At 39.6% G+C, this 20,758-nt stretch overlaps 2 long non-coding RNA genes across 4 annotated transcripts; both read right to left on the bottom strand.

Annotated features, from left to right (window-relative positions):
• Positions 1–11,886: 11,886 nt before the first annotated feature.
• Positions 11,887–14,982, bottom strand: LOC110934514. Of its 2 annotated transcripts, none has more exons than XR_004891533.1 (2): positions 14,351–14,982; positions 11,887–13,449 (listed from the first exon to the last, which is right to left on the bottom strand). It is a non-coding gene; the product is annotated as an uncharacterized LOC110934514 (long non-coding RNA). The 2 variants fall into 2 exon arrangements; XR_004891534.1 differs by having other exon boundaries at positions 11,887–13,444.
• Positions 14,983–15,133: 151 nt separating this feature from the next.
• On the bottom strand, positions 15,134–20,689 carry LOC110934515. Of its 2 annotated transcripts, none has more exons than XR_004891531.1 (3): positions 19,994–20,689; positions 17,181–19,092; positions 15,134–15,739 (listed from the first exon to the last, which is right to left on the bottom strand). It is a non-coding gene; the product is annotated as an uncharacterized LOC110934515 (long non-coding RNA). The 2 variants fall into 2 exon arrangements; XR_004891532.1 differs by having other exon boundaries at positions 17,181–19,087.
• Between the last annotated feature and the right edge of the window lie 69 nt (positions 20,690–20,758).

Genomic DNA, 20,758 nt, shown 5'->3' with positions numbered 1-20,758 from the left:
AACATCGGATGATCACTCAACTTGTCAATCTTGGCGTACACTCTCCTATCGTTCCCACGATACTTGATTCTTCTCTTTCTTGGGTTGGACGAGGATCCTGCACCTGACATGATCTGCAAAAACAAGACATATTTGACAAGAAAACAATGCAGATTATTAGTACCACGAGCTATTTTTGGTCTTTTTATTTTTTTTTTAATTTTTTTGTGTTTTTATATTTTTTAAAGAAAAACAAAAACAATAAAGAACTAGCCGTATAGCATTTCGTTCGCGGCTAATTTCGAAGCAAAAATGGGTTACCGTTTACAAAGGCGTAAGTTACACATCCTTTCGCCCGAATGGAGATTGAGTACGGGCAAAAAGTTGTGAACTTGTACATGCATATAAGTAAACCCGACACTAGACTCAAACTACTATCCTAAAAACACTTCTAGACTCACGACTTGAACGAACTACGACTCAATGTACACTATCTCCTCCTGGCACTTTAATTGTCCTCAATTAAGCATAAGTGCCAAAATATCCCCACACTTGAGGCGAAAACACGTGAGAGTTGGACATTTTAAACCTTAACATAACATTTGAAGCAACAAAATATGTTAAGGAAACTAAATTCGTTTGCAAAAATCAGTTCAAAAACTTATTTTTTTTAGCAAAAATCCATAGTTACACCCAAACAAACCCGCAAAGCTTAAACATGATGCGTAGTGGTCCAAACATACCCCAAACGTGCCAAACAACCTCAAGCAAACCAACCCGAACCATCCGCAGACCCGATTTGTATGTAACATCCAAACCTTACCACCTACATACCACTAACATGACAAAGAGGAGCAAAAATTTCTAACTTTAAGACCCTACACAAACCCTAACACCAAGACAAGACTGAGCCGACACTAAAACAAGGCAATAAAGCTACCTACTAGTGAGAAATTACAAGAAACATACCTTGGAATCGGATTGAACAAAAAAAATGAGGTCTTGAACTTTTTGCACACGGATTTGCCCAAAATCGTGAAAATGGGGTGAGAAATCGGGTGAAATAGATGGCTAAGATTGTGGGGAACGTGATTGTGCTGATTTTGGAAGAAAAATGGAGCGATTTGGTGAAAAAACGAGTGAGATATGGTGATTTTGGCGAAATTCGCGTTTTAGGGTTTGGAAAGGGGAAAGGAAGGGTTTCAGCGAACAGGTTCAAGTTAAAACTGATTTTAAAAGGGCCAGGTGGGCATCGCGTGACGCGACAGGGGGTCACCCAGGCCTCGCGTAACGCGGCGGGTCTGAAAACAATTAATTTGAACCCTTAACCCCTCGCGTGACGCGAAGGAGCTAGGCGTCGCGCGAGGGTCTGTTTTTGGCAGAATGTTGCGTGAAAAATTCTTGTTCATGCCTTAGAAAAATTTTCAACTCTTTCCCAACCCAACCAAAAACCTCAAAATTTTTTCTAAGTGTTTAAAACACTTACCTGGGATCTCTTTTCTCGTGCATTCTCCGTTCCGTAGCGATGATGAAACCTGCAAAATTCTCAACGACACAAAACACAGACCGAAAAACTACAAAAAACTATGAAAAACACGAAAAATAAAGAAATTTACAAACGGTACATACTCTACACGCGAAGCTTTTCGCGCTCACTGTTCGGCAAAGGTAGGTGGGTCCTCTAGAGGAATTTCTTCCTCTTCAGTAGTATCAATAGGACCTCCCAAGTAATGTTTCAGTCTATGGCCGTTTACCTTCCACACACCTTTGTCGACCTCATCGTATAGCTCAACCGTGCCGTATGGAAACACTTCTTTCACCACATACGGGCCACTCCACCTCGATTTCAATTTTCCTGCTATCAATTTCAACCGTGAGTTGAACAAAAGTACTTTATCACCTACCTTAAAATCTTTCAAACCTCTCAACCGCCTATCATGCAATGCCTTAGTTTTCTCCTTGATACTCCATGATCTTTCATAAGCGGCATCCCTCAATGCTTCCAACTCATGAATCTGGAAGAATCTCCTCCTTGCGGCTTCGGTAAGGTCAAGGTTTACGGTTTTTAATGCCCACAACGCCCTATGCTCTAATTCTACCGGAAGATGGCAAGCTTTGCCATACACGATCATAAAGGGTGTTGTGCCTAACGGTGTCTTATAGGCGGTACGGAATGCCCACAAAGCGTCGTCGAGCTTTTCCGACCAATCCTTTCTACTTTTTCCTACCGTTTTCTCTAAGATTCTCTTCACCCCTCGGTTAGCATTCTCTACTTGGCCACTAGTTTGCGGGTGGTACGCGGTAGAAAGACGATGAGTGACACCGTAGCGTGCAAGTTCCTTTTCCATGGCGGAATTGCAAAAATGCGTGCCACGGTCACTTATGATAGCTTTAGGGACTCCGAAACGCGTGAACAACTTCTTAAGGAATCTCACCACCACTCGGGCATCATTGGTGGGCAAAGCTTGAGCTTCGACCCACTTCGAAACGTAGTCAATGGCCACGAGGATGTACCTATTCCCACTAGAGGATGGGAAAGGTCCCATGAAGTCAATGCCCCATACGTCAAAGATTTCCAAGACTTGGATGGGATTTTGAGGCATTTCATCCTTGGATGAGATGTTGCCGGTACGTTGGCAACGGTCACAAGTCCTAACAAACTCTACGGCATCCTTAACTACCGTTGGCCAATAAAACCCACTATCAAAAACCTTTTGTGCCGTCACATTCGCTCCGTGATGGCCCCCCGTTAAACCCTCGTGCACATGTCTAAGGATGTCTAAACCATCCTCCTTTGAAACGCATCTCCTAGGCACTCTATCTCCACCTATCCTAAAGAGGTAAGGGTCGTTCCAAATATACTTCCTAGCCTCCCTAAGAAGCTTTTTCTTTTGTTGGTAGGACATACCCCTCACAAGATCTCCGGTTGCCAAATAGTTTGCCAAATCCGAAAACCATGGCAAACCCTCTACCTCGGCACTAACAAAATCTATGGTTTCGTGGGGAAAGGTATCTCCTATGGAATCCTCACGAACCTCCTCTCTCTTTGGATCCTCTAATCATGATAAGTGGTCGGCGGCCACGTTTTCTGCTCCCTTTTTATCCTTAATTTCTATATCGAACTCGGAGAGCAAAAGAATCCATCTAATAAGACGCGGCTTTGCGTCTTTCTTTTGAAACAGAAATCGCAAAGCGGAATGGTCGGTGAACACGGTGGTTTTAGAAAGCACGAGATATGAGCGAAACTTGTCAAACGCAAACACTACGGCTAAGAGTTCCTTTTCCGTCGTGGTATAGTTCTCTTGAGCATCGTTTAGAGTTTTGCTCGCGTAGTAGATCGGATGAAAGTGTTTATCGACTCTTTGACCTAGGACCGCACCTACAGCATAATCGCTTGCGTCACACATGAGCTCGAAAGGTAAACTCCAATTGGGCGAAACAAGTATCGGGGCACTAACAAGTTTTTCTTTCAAGAAGTCGAACGCCTTGATGCACTCCTCGTCGAAGACAAAAGGTACATCCTTCTCTAAAAGCCTAGTCATCGGGCGTGTGATTTTGGAAAAATCCTTTATAAAACGCCTATAAAAGCCCGCATGACCCAAAAAGCTCCTAACGGACTTAACACTAGTAGGTGGAGGCAATCTACTTATTGTATCTATCTTGGCCCTATCCACCTCTATGCCTTCTCTCGACACCTTGTGTCCTAACACTATCCCCTCCGTCACCATAAAGTGACACTTCTCCCAATTCAACATAAGATTTGTCTCTATGCACCTCTTAAGCATCCTATCAAGATTAGAAAGACATTGGTCGAAAGTGGTGCCATAAACCGAGAAGTCATCCATGAAAACCTCCATGGAAGTCTCAAGCATGTCTTGGAATATGGCTACCATGCACCTTTGGAAAGTTGCCGGAGCGTTGCATAACCCGAAAGGCATGCGGCGATACGCATAAGTGCCGTAAGGGCATGTGAATGTCGTTTTATCTTGATCCTCCGGGGCGATGGGGATCTGAAAATAACCCGAAAATCCATCGAGAAAACAATAGAATTGTTGACCCGCTAGACGCTCCAACATTTGGTCAATGAATGGTAAGGGGAAGTGGTCTTTCCGGGTGGCGTCGTTTAATTTTCGATAATCTATGCATACACGCCAACCGGTAACGGTACGGGAAGGGATTAACTCGTTCTTTTCATTCATGATCACTGTCATCCCACCCTTTTTTGGGACGACTTGGGTCGGGCTAACCCATGGTGAATCGGAAATGGGGTAAATTACCCCGGCATCTAACAACTTGAGAACCTCTTTCTTAACAACCTCTTGCATGTTCGGATTAAGGCGCCTTTGAGGTTGCACCACCGGCTTATAGTCATCTTCCATGAGTATTCGGTGGGTGCAATAGGCGGGGCTTATGCCCTTGATATCCGAAAGGCGCCATGCAATAGCTTCCCTATTCACTCTCAACACCTCTAACAACCTACCCTTCTCTCCCTCCTCTAACTTAGATGAAAAAATGACGGGATTCTCGGAACCCTCACCTAAGAAAGCATACTCTAAGTGGGATGGGAGGACCTTGAGTTCTAAAGGGGCGGGTTTCTCTATAGGAGTACTTTCACTCTCACTCTTAATTTCACTCAATTCTAGCACTTCGGGAACCCACTCGTCCTCGTCTACCTCTTTACTCTCACTAACAATCTCCTCTACCTTCTCAACTACCTCCTCTAGCCTACTCTCGACTAGGTCGGCTCCACTAATATAGTCAAAGCAATGGTCAACACAAGATAAGAAAGACTCTATGAAATAGACCGAGTGACAAGGACTACTAAGATCGTCGGAACCACTAGGGTGTTCCATGGAGCGTGCTATCTCGAAAGTCACCCTCTCCTCGCCGACTTGAAGTGTGATTTTCCCGTCGAAGACATCGATGATGGCCTTGGCAGTACACAAGAATGGGCGTCCTAGAATGATGGGAACCTTTTCGTCGGCTTCCATATCAAGAACGACAAAGTCTACGGGGAAGACGAACTTATCCACTTTGACTAGAAGGTTTTCAATAATGCCTCGTGGATACTTAACGGACCTATCGGCTAGCGACAAAGACATGCGTGTAGGTGACAACTCTCCTAGACCTAACCTCTCATACAAAGAGTATGGCATTAGGTTTATACTCGCTCCTAAGTCGGCTAGGGCCCTACACTCGGTATCACTCCCAAACAAGCACGGGATGGTAAAAAGGCCCGGATCCGTCAATTTTTCCGGAACCTTGTTCAACACTACGGCGGAACATCCTCCACTAAGGGGGATGTTAGAAACCTCTCCTAACCTATCCTTGCGTTTTAGAAGGTCTTTTAGGAATTTTGCATATTTCGGCATTGATTGAAGAGCTTCTATAAAAGGAAGGTTGATCCTAAGCTGCTTAAAGATCTCTAAAAATTTTCTGTACTCTTTGGAATAAGTTTGATTTTTAAGGCGGGAAGGAAACGGAGCACGGGAAGTATCAACATTGGGTGAAGGAACAACCTGAACGGGTTCCTTTCCTACACTCTTCTCACTCGAAGGCCCCCCGGTGTGTGCGGTACTTTCTGGGATTAACCTAGGTTGCACTTTACCGGGCGCCTCCATTTCAATCTCCTCATCTACGGGGTCCTCATCTTCTATCTCAACACTCTCGGGTCTCACTACCTCTCCTAAGGTCCTACCACTACGGGTCGAAATTGCCTTCAAAGAGCCAGATGGGTTGGGCCTTGTGTTGCCCGAAAATTGACCGGGAGGTCGTTCTTGCAACTGGCGTGCAATATCCCCAACTTGTCTTTGAAGGTCTAAGAAGCTTGAATGATTATTCTTTAGGAGCGTAGCATGGTCCTCTAAGGTACGTTGGGTAGCCTGATCCTTAACCAATAATTGGGAAAGAAGGTCCTCTATCCTAGACAAACTACCACCTGACCCCTCACTCTTAGGTTGAACCTCTTGGTTTGACCCCTCACCTCTAAACTGCCCCCCTGAACCTGAACTAGCAAATTGACCTGTTTGACCCGACCCCCCACTAGAATAAAAACCTGGCCCCCTACTTTGGTATTGACCTGACGGAAAACCAGGGGGGTTACCTGAGGAGCGATAATTATTAGCACGCCAATTAGAGTTACTATTGTTAAACGGGTTAGTTGGACCCCTATTTTGACCTGCTAAATACTCGACCTGCTCTAGGGTGATGGTTGGGCAATCTATGGTGTCATGTCCCCCTCTACAAACCTCGCATCTATCTACCTTCTTCTTAATTTCTAGCAACTCTTTGGTGATATAGTCAAGCTGAGATATTACCTTTGAGTCTGAAACGACTTGATTCACTCCCCGAGAGGATGAGGAGGTAATCACAGGATTGGAATTCCTGCCGGTAGCACTATGATCTATATCAGCATGAGCGAAGCTCTCAAAGAGGTCGTTGCAGTCAGCCACAGTTTTCTTTCCCATTAGGTGGCCTCCTGCGGATGTGTCGAATCGGGCCTTGCACTCAGGGGTAAGACCATTATAAAATTTTTCTACTAAGGCCCAATCCGACAGTCCATGTTGGGAACAACGCGAGAGCAATGTTTGAAACCTCTCCCATGCTAAGTGATAAGGTTCGTCAGGCTCCATTCTGAAGGAATGAATCTGATCTCGAAGGCGGGATGCCTTCGCAGGTGGGAAATACTTAGCAAGGAAGGCATCTCTAAGTCCAGCCCAAGTGGTGTAAGTACCTGCCGGCTGCGAATCAAGCCAGGTGGCTGCGCGGCCAGCAAGCGAAAAGGGGAAGACTTGGAGATAGCGGGCATCAAGATTCATACCTTCGATACCGAAGGTGCTACACAGACGGGTGAGACGGTTGATATGTGCTGGCGCGTCTTCATCATCACGACCGTGAAACTGACAAGAGTTGTTAATGGCAGTCATGATGTATGAAGGAATTTGCCAAGACTTATCATTGGTGATTTCAGGGAGGGTGATGGGTGAGTTTGCGGTAAAACCCGCGGTGGAACGCTGGTGGACAGTTTGGTTTTCGGCCATTTGGTGAACTGGTGGTGGACTAGGGTGACGGGAGGGTGGTGGGGAATTGTGGGGTGATGACTTAGGGGTAAAGTCGAAGTTCGGTGGTTTAGATGGAAGTGTAGAGTCAGAAAGGGCTGAAGATGAAGTTGGGGGTTTTCGAACCTGAGGGATTGGTGTGGAGACGGAAGACTTGTCAATTGGTGGCTTCACTGGTCCCTGCGAACGCGTGTGGGGCATGAACTGCAAAACCAAGAATAAAACAAGTAAGTCAACTCCAATAAAAGACTCAAAGAAATACGAAAAAGACACTAAAAGTACTTAGACTCCTACGACTCACAAACACACAAAAAGCACGTAACGATATCAGTTGAAATCCAAACAAAGCAGTTAACGCAATTGCCAAGAGTCCCCGGCAACGGCGCCAAAAACTTGATGTGGAAAAAGTAGTTCAACTAAATAAACTAAATTACCCTAAATTAAGACTCAAGTAATAAAAATCTAGACTCTTTAACCTGACTAAACTACTCACCGGCAAGTGTACCGGTCGACTCTAGCACAGAAAAGTAAGTCCGGATGTCGAACCCACAAGGACTCTAATGAATTACGTTAACGACTAAACTTAGACTAGACACTGACACGACTAAACAAATATTGTGTTTGGGGGGGGGGGGTTTACTAAAATCCTACAATTATGATTAAATTGAAATTAACTAAAACACGAACGAAAACTAAGGTTTTGTTTCAGATAAGATTAAGGGCTACCTAGACTTGAATCCAGTTTAACTACGAATGGACTTCTAACGGTTTTATTGTTGTATGGAGCCGGGATCGTTAAATACTAAACCTTAAGGTATTTCAATGCTAAGACTTCCCGACCCTTCTCAGGAAGAAACCTAGGAAACCCAACAAGGCTGTTATGATTACCGACTGTTAGATTTCCTCTCAGTCCTCTAACAATTCTAAAAGTGCCCTAATATGACTATCTACCTCTCAGCGCGATAATCTAAGGCAATTCTAGGTTCTGACTTGGTTTACTAGACACATCTGCAATTAGGGAACTAACTTCGACTTCTCTCAAAATCTAAATTAGCTATATACTGCACCGCGACCTAATAACTAACCCGAGCCTCTCAGCGACAAGTTAAGCAGAATATTTACTTCTAATTGTATTTTAATTACTGTTTCTAAGGCTATCGGCCGATTTACCCAAAGATCACCCGAACCCGCAAGGATGCAAATAATCAACACAGATCTATTATGTGATAAAGACCGTCACTAAAATCTATGTGAAACAGCAAACAATCCACAATCAGAAGTAAATACGCACACGCACCAAATCAGAAAATCTAGAACACTTTACTTTCAAAGTCAATCCATAATCAAACAATAAAAACCGTTAAAAGATCCAAACATAAATTAAACCTTCATCAAATCTAGGTAGTATCTAAGTTTAGCCAAGAAACATGTTGTTCAAATCAAACAAAACAAGTTCAAAACAAGAATTCATCAATAAGTATTGAAAACGCGAAAATAAGGAACACCGGGAGATAAAACCCGAAAGATCTTCACTCTCACGATCCAAGCTTCAACCGGATGATTCCCATTAGCCAAAATACTCCGAAAAGCTCAAAATCTCCTCTGAAATTCGTCCTAGGGTTTCTTGATTCGCAATTAGGGTTTTTCAGTTAAGTTTCTTGGTAATAATCAGTCAAACCCTAAACCCAGAAGTCAAAATCAGTCAAACAGGGACCCTCGCGTGGCGCGAGGGTGGCTAGGCGTCACGCGGCGCCTCTAAACTCAATTTCTTGATTTTTTAATTCTTTTCCGAATTCCAGCTTCTCCGACGCGCGTACGAATCCCGTTTTTCTTCCGAACTGCTCGTTTTTACTCGTTTTTCAACACTTTAAGCTACGGGACCTGAAATCAAAGCTTAACGTCAGCAGTATCATAGTTCTAACCTAAAACAGACTCAAAACGACTGAAAACTGACCAAAATATACACTATAAACATATGTAGTTTGATTTGCAAAATATTTGTTGTTTTTGAGGTAACAAGTCTCAATCGAATATTGTCATATCATAGTTTGTTTGAAACTCGTTGTTGATGGGAACTTAAGATATGGGTATTTAATTATTTTAGAGATATGTTAGGACATGTTTATATATTTAATGGTTTAGTTCATGAAATTTTATAATCGTCACGTAAAAGTACCATCTCTTATTCTCTTTTAGTTTAGTACAAAAGAAGTGGGGTGAGGGTGGGGGATCAAGGAAGCAGATTTGATAGCACAACGACCACTTTGCATGTGGCACTAATCATATGGACTCAACATTACTTTATATAGGTGTTTAGCTTCTTTTTACAGTCAGTGAATAATGAATTCAAATTAGAGTAAATTACATAAATGCACATTTGATATATGTATAAAATAAAATGATGAATAACGTCTCTTCTCAAACTAATTATGGGTAATCCTATTGTTTGATTGTACCTTTGGTAATAGGGTAAAATAAAACTTGTTAGTCATGCTATAGACAAAAGATCGCTTGCGGAGTTATTGGGGCTAGGGGTGTCCCGATTGTCTACTTTTTCCTCTTATGGAGAAAAGGTAAACATACCATAAACCCTTCAGGTCGTCATGCGAGTTGAGGCATACCACCGTGGTACTTATGCCCATGGGGACCAATTGTATTGCAAAGCCGTGTAACTAGCCCATGACGTTGGTGTTTAGTCATGTCTACAATTAGGTGTTCAGATTACTCACATCGGTCATTTGCTAGCAAACCTCTCATGGCTATCTATGTTCGACGTGTGGTTGTTTTCCCTAGGACAAGTGCATAGATATTCATTTCAAGCCCATGTTCACGTTTGATCCTGATCTTGTCCTCCAGAGTTCGTGTATTGTTCTTAAGACTTTTTTATGTTCTAAGCAAGTTGATCCACAACTTATGTTGTGGGTCATAGAGATGGCCTGGAGCTTGTGCTCCGTGTCTCTTGTTTCAGGACTTGTGTTTAAGATTAAGACGATGGTCTTGAGCTTATGTTTTAGGGCTTGCATTCCGAATTAAGTAAAAGAAGAAACTGAGGAAACCTTTGTTCTTAATAAAGTGTGATTGCGAATGATTAATGAATGACCATGTAGGGTAAGGTGGGAGTTGTTAGGAACATCTAAGGTGCTGTTTGTTTTTTCAGATGTAAAATGTCTGTAGTCTGCGGACCACATCTGCAGACATCTGCAAGAGAAGATGTGGCCCAAATGTCTGCAGTCTGCAAGGAGAAGAGAGTTTGTTTTTTTTTTCTTCAAAAACAACTTCACACACAACACACATACAAGAGTTTTCTCTGCTCTCTCTCTCTACAAACCCTAGCCCCCACTCCAAGAACCCACCGCGAACCCTAGCCCCCTGTCTCCTGCCGCGAAACCACCACCACCGCCGTCAGATCAAACCACCGCCGTCATCAGATCAAACATCAGATCAAACCACCGTCGTCATCGTTCGATTTGGGGGTTTTGTTTGAACTCTCACCGATCTCTCTCTCTCACTCACCGGACCTTCTCCCCGTCGTTTCCCCGTCGTCGCCGTGAACAAGGAGGTCGCCGTGAACAGGGAGGCCCTCTCTGTCTCATCGTTCTCTCTCTCTCTACGGTTCTGATGGATGTGGGTGTAAGGGGGTGCTAGGAGAAAGGGGGTTGGGTGTGTGAGTGGGAGGGGAGGAGTGGTGGCAGTGGGTGATGTGGGAGGGGAGGAGTGGTGGCGGTGGCAGGTGAGAAGGGAAGAAGAAGACATGTGCAGATGTTTGAAGCTTTGTTTCAAAGCTTCTTTTTTAAGATGTTTGAAGCTAATTTAAGATCTGTTTGAAAAAAAAACAAACGGTCTTTAAGGTCTTATGTCTGCAGGCGGACAGACATAAGGTTTTTGCAGATGTAATAAGCAAAAACAAACACCCCCTAAGTTGGTCTATTTTTGTTTGGACTTGTGTTTTTCAAAACCGGCCAAGCATAATTGAAAACAAGCTAGGGCTTTGGGCCACCATATTTTTAGGGCCTCAAAATTGGAACGTATAATGTGTATATTAAATTTGTTTCGACAATTAATAGAAAGGAAATTTGATTGTAATCTAGTGGTAAAATAGCTCTCTTTCCCCACACAGAACCGAGTTCGAATCCCTCAGCCTTCACTATCGTTAGCCATATTTTTTTAATTCTTCTGAAAATATGAATTAGCTCACAACTTTTTTTTACTTTTTTGTCATCTATCCAAATATGGAATAGCTAACAATTTTTTTTTCAATTTTTTTAACTCATCTATCCAAATTTCAATTATAAATTCAGTATATTTTAGTTAAAACCGTTAGTTTTTTCAATTTTTTTTAACTCATCTATCCAAATTTCAATTATAAATTCAGTATATTTTAGTTCACTATCTTTAGCCATATTTTTTTAATTCTTCTGAAAATATGAATTAGCTAACAATTTTTTTTTACTTTTTTGTCATCTATCCAAATATGGAATAGCTAACAATTTTTTTTTCAATTTTTTTAACTCATCTATCCAAATTTCAATTATAAATTCAGTATATTTTAGTTAAAACCATTAGTTTTTTCATCTATATTTAGGGGTGTTCAAAAAACTCGTGACTAGCAGCTCGTTCGAAACTCGCTCGAAAAAAGCTAGAAGAAAGCTCGGCTCGATATTGGCTCGGTTGTAAACGAGTCAGCTCGACTCGGCTCGGCTCGGTTTGTAAACGTGCCGAGCTCGAGCTTGGCCTGGCTCGGCTCGTGAGCTTGTAACGCCCTAACACGTAATTGACGAAAGTCGCAGCGGAAGTCCTTGCCATAAAAATTTCTTACATTATAAACCATGCTTCTTACTTGAAAGTTTACTTTTTAAAATAACTCTTTTTATATAGAATACAACAACTGACTCAATTATAGAATAAATCATAGCTTATGTACAACAAATTACATCCTTAGACAACCCCGTACAATCCCTCAAGTGACTCGGTCCTCGATCTTTATACCTTGATGATCCTCCGTCTCCCGTACAACCTGCATTCACCATATACATTCAAACATTAGCACATAATGTATAAACAAGATCATTCACGTACACCTCACATCTCTTTCTTTATCAACTTCAAGATTTACATCTGCGTATCCATTTCCTGGTGAGGCTTCATGAATGTACCTGCATTACTTATCATTCTCGTGGTACACCATTAATAACGTTAATGATCAATGTGTCTAAATCATACACATATACGTATTTACATACCCACATACATATACATCTACATTCGTACGTACACTCATACATATCCTTATACATATCTACATACACAGCTACGTACTTACATATCCTTCCTACGACTAGACATACATTCAACATTCTTACATATTATTAAGCATAACTACATAACCCACTACATACGTACACGTGGAGTTATAAACATACATACCTTTCCTTTATCAAAAATGCATCAGAAACTTGATTTTTGGTCCATTCGGGAGCTTAACGGAACGCCGGGACACGAACTGGATCAACCGGGTTCACATATGGAAGAAAACAGAAAACATAAACTCTGGCACCGTCGCCGACGCCCATATTGGCCGTCGGCGACGCACCTCCGTCGTCCAAAAGCTCCGTAGACAGGAAACTAGGCCGTCGGCCAAAATTCAATTCCCACATGCCGTCGGCGACGACCCTTCTGGGCGTCGGCGACGGCCCCTCGTTTATTCATTTTCCTGCTGTGTTGTTTCGTTGTTCGCATAAACTAAATTCGCATAACTTTCAACCCGTTTAACCTCTCGTTTCTTCCTACATGACCATATTTTGGTCCTCTATCAAATGGACTCAAAATCTAACATCCAAACTAAGGAAGTTCTTAACTTATATGCTTTTGGCTTAATATTCATTTACAAATTATTCGACCCGTTCATGTTTTTATCAAACAACTCTTTTGTTTAAACTCAAGACTAAGCCTTTTTACCATTAACCCATGTCCCCATTTCTCGGTTATCGCACTTGTAAGAAATTAGTTCCATGACCCGGTTATAATACCTTCGTCATAACTTATGCAAATCATACCGTAATGGGTTAACTCTCATTTTGACCCGTTTGGTCGACTTAGCGGAAACCTTCACTTCTACATACTCAAACCTTCCTAATCTCCAATACCATACTTAAATAACTAGCACATAACCTTACTTTAATAAACTAAGAAGTGATTCCGGAAAATCACTCACTTAATACTAATACTTGATATCATCATCAAATTCACGTTTCAACACAACTTCTAACATTTATTATGCAACTAATCTCTTTACTACTAAAGAGGGAGTCCGGGAAATTACTTACCTTACGCATCCGTATTTGCGTTCGCTTCCCCATGTCCTCTTGACCCGTTAGCCCTTCATGCTTCCATCCATCTTGATATGATCCCTATACTTTCATTTCATTGCATCCACATTCTTGTTAATATATAAAATTATATATATGAACGATCATATCATTTTACATTTCACATTCGACTTTCATTAAAGTTTCAACTAACATATGGTATACTCATAGTGCTATACTCATTCAACCATATGAACTATATCTAAGTCGCACTTCTCATGTTGATTTACTATCCAATACCTCATTCAAGATTAGCTCATTTACATAACTATACCATCTCTACTTGCTAGTAAGTTCATACGCTTCGTATCTATTACGTGATCATTTACTAATCATGTCCAACTCTTAATTCCACATATGGCATGCATCACCTTCAAGCATATAATACTACCTTTTAGTGCATGTTTCTTACTAATTCATTTCATCAACTAATTTCCCAATTGTTCTCCATGTAAAACACATTTTTTATGCTAATTTATTATAAATTACATCATTATCACATTCTACATATATTATCCATCATGTGCATATGATTCCTACTATTTTTGTCACTTAGACATTTTATCAAACACTTGGTGTGCACACAACATGCAAGGCACAATGTACAAGTCTTTTATTGCATACTCTTCCCAATCCTTAACATAGATCATCAATTTCAACTAGAATCATATAATTTTCATACTATATCCAAATTAACTAAAATTTACTCATTACATACAACATCACACACCAACATTTCACAATTATTGAACATATATGATCATCTTTATCATCATCTTTACTACTACAAGTGGGTTTCTTCTCAAACCTTCAATCCAATCAATTTCAAGCATAAAACATCTTCTATATGATGAATCTAACTCACATACAAGTTCAATTTCATATAATTTCACGGATTGATTAAAACCCACTTCATAAACATACATCAAAACATAAAATTTAACTTACCTTATGTTCAAACCACTTAGGTTATGGAGTAACTAAGCTCATGCATTCGATTTGTGTTTAAAACCATCACCAATTTGCTGAATCTTGAGTTCAATTGAAGGAGAAGGGTTTTTCCCTTTTCCCTTGCCCTCTGCTCGTGACATACACCCACCAAAAACACTGGGTTTTTCATTTTTCTTATGTTTAACATCATAATTTACATATTCAACCCCTCAAGGTTGCTTTTGTGGTCATTTATGTTGTCATTCTTATATAAATATTTCATTCTTTATAAACTTATATCATATTTATTAGACTTAACTAATTAAATTAAACTCTTAACATAATAAATAATCTATTATAAATTTTGGGCTGTTACAAATCTACCTCCCTTAAAGGAGGTTTCGTCCCCGAAACCTTTCTCATACCTACTCTTATCTTTTCATCTATTCATTAACGATGCTCATCACAACATGAATACATTCGGGATCTTGGTCAGAAGTTCGTTTCATACCTAAACATGATTGTACGCATTGTCCTTACATTCTTAAATTATGTAAGTTACTTCCATAATTACATGAAACCCAGAATCTGTTCCAGAGCTCTTATTAGTGTCTTTCACTTTATGCTACTAGCTCTTAACGCCTATCATCACTAACGTTTCATTCATCGAATTTATTCCAATTGTATACAATTATTAATCTAGCAACCCAAGTCTATGGCTTGTTTCTAGCTTCCTATTTAGGCATATTACATTCATTTATTTACTAATCGAAATAAATCGATTATTTCATCCTACTCATACACCATATGCTATCTTTCATTTTGTTCACTACGAGCCAACCTAAACATTCCATTACTATTATTACTTCTGATCACCTTAAAGCCCTTAGGAGGGGTCGATATATTATCATACGCATACTATAATCATCCATAGACTTATTATTGCAACTAAAATCACCCTCCTCAAACTTACTTATCCGTACCTAACACGAAGATTAAGCATTATTTCCATGGTTACTACTGTTATTTATGCCATGCATATCTTTTCTACAATGCCTTGTTCAAATGAACATGGCCAACAAGCCGAGCATCAAGGTTAGCATTTCTTATCGATGCTTGTCGTCTCTTATATTCTATCAGAGTTTTCCACAGTTACGGTCACTCAATACAGTACCACCAGTTCGCATAGAAGTATTATTCAATATGTAACTTTCTATTTAACATCCACAAGTTAAACCATTTACTAACCTCGGTAATTTGGAACAAATCAACGTGTAACAACCCGAGTTGACTTGCTCCTTCATGAATCCATAACTTAATAGGGTTGATCTTGTCCATCGGGCGTCATAAGCTTTCATTCATGAGCATTCTTTCACCGTTCTAGGTAGTTTCTTCGCATCGTGATTCCTGCCAATCTCATTATAAAATTAGGGTTTACGCATTCCATTCGATTCATTCAGACTTAATGTTTATCACATCGCCTTATTTATATATTAATACTTTCTCAATTCCTTCGTAAGACATTAGTGTGTTAGACCTATTCATAACGGGTCAATACATGGCCATTTCTTAATATATATCATTCTTATTATTTGACACGTTCTTGACAGGTAGATACATAGCCATTATTTCGTAATTCTATAACTTATTTGGTGTACTATTCTACACATTTTCTTTCTTCTCTAGCAGCCCCACGGTTTGAAATTAAATTATTTCTTAGCTTCTGCAGTTTGACTTTTCAAGGTCAAACTGTCACTTATTTCTTATTATACATATATATATATATAAATATGCGTATCGGAGTACATGTTGGTACCCCTTTTTAATTCAGACATGCTTGCGATCTCATCGCTTCACTGTTTCAGTGTTTTCTTGCAAACACTTGCCCTTCCCGTTTTAAAAGTTAGTCATAATACTTATTTCGCTTACAATTCCACCGTTTTAGTTCCATTCGCTTATATACTTTTATTTCTTTTACGTATTCGATTACCCAATTAAATGGGTAATGTCATATACTCTCATAATGAGATTCAAGCATACCACTTACGACCCGGACACATTGGGCTAACTGCTTTCAACATAAATATTTTGTTCTATCCGTATAACGGATTGAACTTCATACATTCGTTATTGCATTCACGACCACCCGTTCTAGACGGATGGTACCTTATCCTTACTCGACTTGTTCAACTTGAACCGGTCGACTTACATAGCTTATCATAGCATTCGCTATCATAACCAAATCCGCCAGGGATTTGCATCATTCTTATCCTTCATTCCTTGAATCCGTCTCGCGGATTCAAGCGTCGCATTCGCATATTTCATTCCTTAAATCCGTCTCGCGGATTCAAGCATTGCATTCACGCTTTTCATCCCTTGAATCCGTCCCGCGGATTCAAGCATTGCATTCATACCTTTCTTTCATGTTTTGAATCCGTCTCACGGATTCTAACATAGCATTTCATGTTTCGAATCCGTCTCGCGGATTCTAACATAGCATTTCATACTCTCATTTTTGAGAGTCTTACATTTCTCTTCACCCTCACGTCCACCTACTACTTAATTCTATCGGACACACCTGTAACAATTATCACGGGCTCACGAAAGTCATGCATTTCTTGTGTACTGGCCAGGTACACAATCCACACACTAGTTTCGTGTCTTCGTGTAGTTGTCACCTTATGTCCGAAGAATTAGGTTTCGGCACGTGTAACATTTCCAAAACTTCATTACCATTCTTATCATTATTTTTCACTTAAAATTTTTCCTTTCACTGTTAGGTTCTACCATCACATGTATTTACATATATTAAACATATGTACTTGGGTCAATATGTCAAATTACATACCTTGGCGTCGGTGCTAGACCGCATCCACAAATCATTCTTTTCAAGCAACCATGGTTACCTTACACATAACATATAGTTAGTTATCTTCCAATACATACTTAAGCACGTACTTACCTTTGCTTCTACCTTTAGATCTTGGTCGAGTCTCGGATTGTACGGGTTTCTTGTGATAAGAGCACACAGGTTCGAGTTCAAGTACCTATCCTCTTGTACTTGATTCTCTCAAACCAGGGCTCTGATACCAACTTGTAACGCCCTAACACGTAATTGACGAAAGTCGCAGCGGAAGTCCTTGCCATAAAAATTTCTTACATTATAAACCATGCTTCTTACTTGAAAGTTTACTTTTTAAAATAACTCTTTTTATATAGAATACAACAACTGACTCAATTATAGAATAAATCATAGCTTATGTACAACAAATTACATCCTTAGACAACCCCGTACAATCCCTCAAGTGACTCGGTCCTCGATCTTTATACCTTGATGATCCTCCGTCTCCCGTACAACCTGCATTCACCATATACATTCAAACATTAGCACATAATGTATAAACAAGATCATTCACGTACACCTCACATCTCTTTCTTTATCAACTTCAAGATTTACATCTGCGTATCCATTTCCTGGTGAGGCTTCATGAATGTACCTGCATTACTTATCATTCTCGTGGTACACCATTAATAACGTTAATGATCAATGTGTCTAAATCATACACATATACGTATTTACATACCCACATACATATACATCTACATTCGTACGTACGTACACTCATACATATCCTTATACATATCTACATACACAGCTACGTACTTACATATCCTTCCTACGACTAGACATACATTCAACATTCTTACATATTATTAAGCATAACTACATAACCCACTACATACGTACACGTGGAGTTATAAACATACATACCTTTCCTTTATCAAAAATGCATCAGAAACTTGATTTTTGGTCCATTCGGGAGCTTAACGGAACGCCGGGACACGAACTGGATCAACCGGGTTCACATATGGAAGAAAACAGAAAACATAAACTCTGGCACCGTCGCCGACGCCCATATTGGCCGTCGGCGACGCACCTCCGTCGTCCAAAAGCTCCGTAGACAGGAAACTAGGCCGTCGGCAAAAATTCAATTCCCACATGCCGTCGGCGACGACCCTTCTGGGCGTCGGCGACGGCCCCTCGTTTATTCATTTTCCTGCTGTGTTGTTTCGTTGTTCGCATAAACTAAATTCGCATAACTTTCAACCCGTTTAACCTCTCGTTTCTTCCTACATGACCATATTTTGGTCCTCTATCAAATGGACTCAAAATCTAACATCCAAACTAAGGAAGTTCTTAACTTATATGCTTTTGGCTTAATATTCATTTACAAATTATTCGACCCGTTCATGTTTTTATCAAACAACTCTTTTGTTTAAACTCAAGACTAAGCCTTTTTACCATTAACCCATGTCCCCATTTCTCGGTTATCGCACTTGTAAGAAATTAGTTCCATGACCCGGTTATAATACCTTCGTCATAACTTATGCAAATCATACCGTAATGGGTTAACTCTCATTTTGACCCGTTTGGTCGACTTAGCGGAAACCTTCACTTCTACATACTCAAACCTTCCTAAACTCCAATACCATACTTAAATAACTAGCACATAACCTTACTTTAATAAACTAAGAAGTGATTCCGGAAAATCACTCACTTAATACTAATACTTGATATCATCATCAAATTCACGTTTCAACACAACTTCTAACATTTATTATGCAACTAATCTCTTTACTACTAAAGAGGGAGTCCGGGAAATTACTTACCTTACGCATCCGTATTTGCGTTCGCTTCCCCATGTCCTCTTGACCCGTTAGCCCTTCATGCTTCCATCCATCTTGATATGATCCCTATACTTTCATTTCATTGCATCCACATTCTTGTTAATATATAAAATTATATATATGAACGATCATATCATTTTACATTTCACATTCGACTTTCATTAAAGTTTCAACTAACATATGGTATACTCATAGTGCTATACTCATTCAACCATATGAACTATATCTAAGTCGCACTTCTCATGTTGATTTACTATCCAATACCTCATTCAAGATTAGCTCATTTACATAACTATACCATCTCTACTTGCTAGTAAGTTCATACGCTTCGTATCTATTACGTGATCATTTACTAATCATGTCCAACTCTTAATTCCACATATGGCATGCATCACCTTCAAGCATATAATACTACCTTTTAGTGCATGTTTCTTACTAATTCATTTCATCAACTAATTTCCCAATTGTTCTCCATGTAAAACACATTCTTTATGCTAATTTATTATAAATTACATCATTATCACATTCTACATATATTATCCATCATGTGCATATGATTCCTACTATTTTTGTCACTTAGACATTTTATCAAACACTTGGTGTGCATACAACATGCAAGGCACAATGTACAAGTCTTTTATTGCATACTCTTCCCAATCCTTAACATAGATCATCAATTTCAACTAGAATCATATAATTTTCATACTATATCCAAATTAACTAAAATTTACTCATTACATACAACATCACACACCAACATTTCACAATTATTGAACATATATGATCATCTTTATCATCATCTTTACTACTACAAGTGGGTTTCTTCTCAAACCTTCAATCCAATCAATTTCAAGCATAAAACATCTTCTATATGATGAATCTAACTCACATACAAGTTCAATTTCATATAATTTCACGGATTGATTAAAACCCACTTCATAAACATACATCAAAACATAAAATTTAACTTACCTTATGTTCAAACCACTTAGGTTATGGAGTAACTAAGCTCATGCATTCGATTTGTGTTTAAAACCATCACCAATTTGCTGAATCTTGAGTTCAATTGAAGGAGAAGGGTTTTTCCCTTTTCCCTTGCCCTCTGCTCGTGACATACACCCACCAAAAACACTGGGTTTTTCATTTTTCTTATGTTTAACATCATAATTTACATATTCAACCCCTCAAGGTTGCTTTTGTGGTCATTTATGTTGTCATTCTTATATAAATATTTCATTCTTTATAAACTTATATCATATTTATTAGACTTAACTAATTAAATTAAACTCTTAACATAATAAATAATCTATTATAAATTTTGGGCTGTTACAAATCTACCTCCCTTAAAGGAGGTTTCGTCCCCGAAACCTTTCTCATACCTACTCTTATCTTTTCATCTATTCATTAACGATGCTCATCACAACATGAATACATTCGGGATCTTGGTCAGAAGTTCGTTTCATACCTAAACATGATTGTACGCATTGTCCTTACATTCTTAAATTATGTAAGTTACTTCCATAATTACATGAAACCCAGAATCTGTTCCAGAGCTCTTATTAGTGTCTTTCACTTTATGCTACTAGCTCTTAACGCCTATCATCACTAACGTTTCATTCATCGAATTTATTCCAATTGTATACAATTATTAATCTAGCAACCCAAGTCTATGGCTTGTTTCTAGCTTCCTATTTAGGCATATTACATTCATTTATTTACTAATCGAAATAAATCGAT

Source organism: Helianthus annuus, chromosome 4 (genome assembly GCF_002127325.2).
Source record: "Helianthus annuus cultivar XRQ/B chromosome 4, HanXRQr2.0-SUNRISE, whole genome shotgun sequence".
NCBI classification, from domain to species: Eukaryota; Viridiplantae; Streptophyta; class Magnoliopsida; order Asterales; family Asteraceae; genus Helianthus; species Helianthus annuus.
The sequence above is the reverse complement of the archived record's forward strand: the minus strand, read 5'-3'. Positions and strand labels throughout refer to the sequence as shown.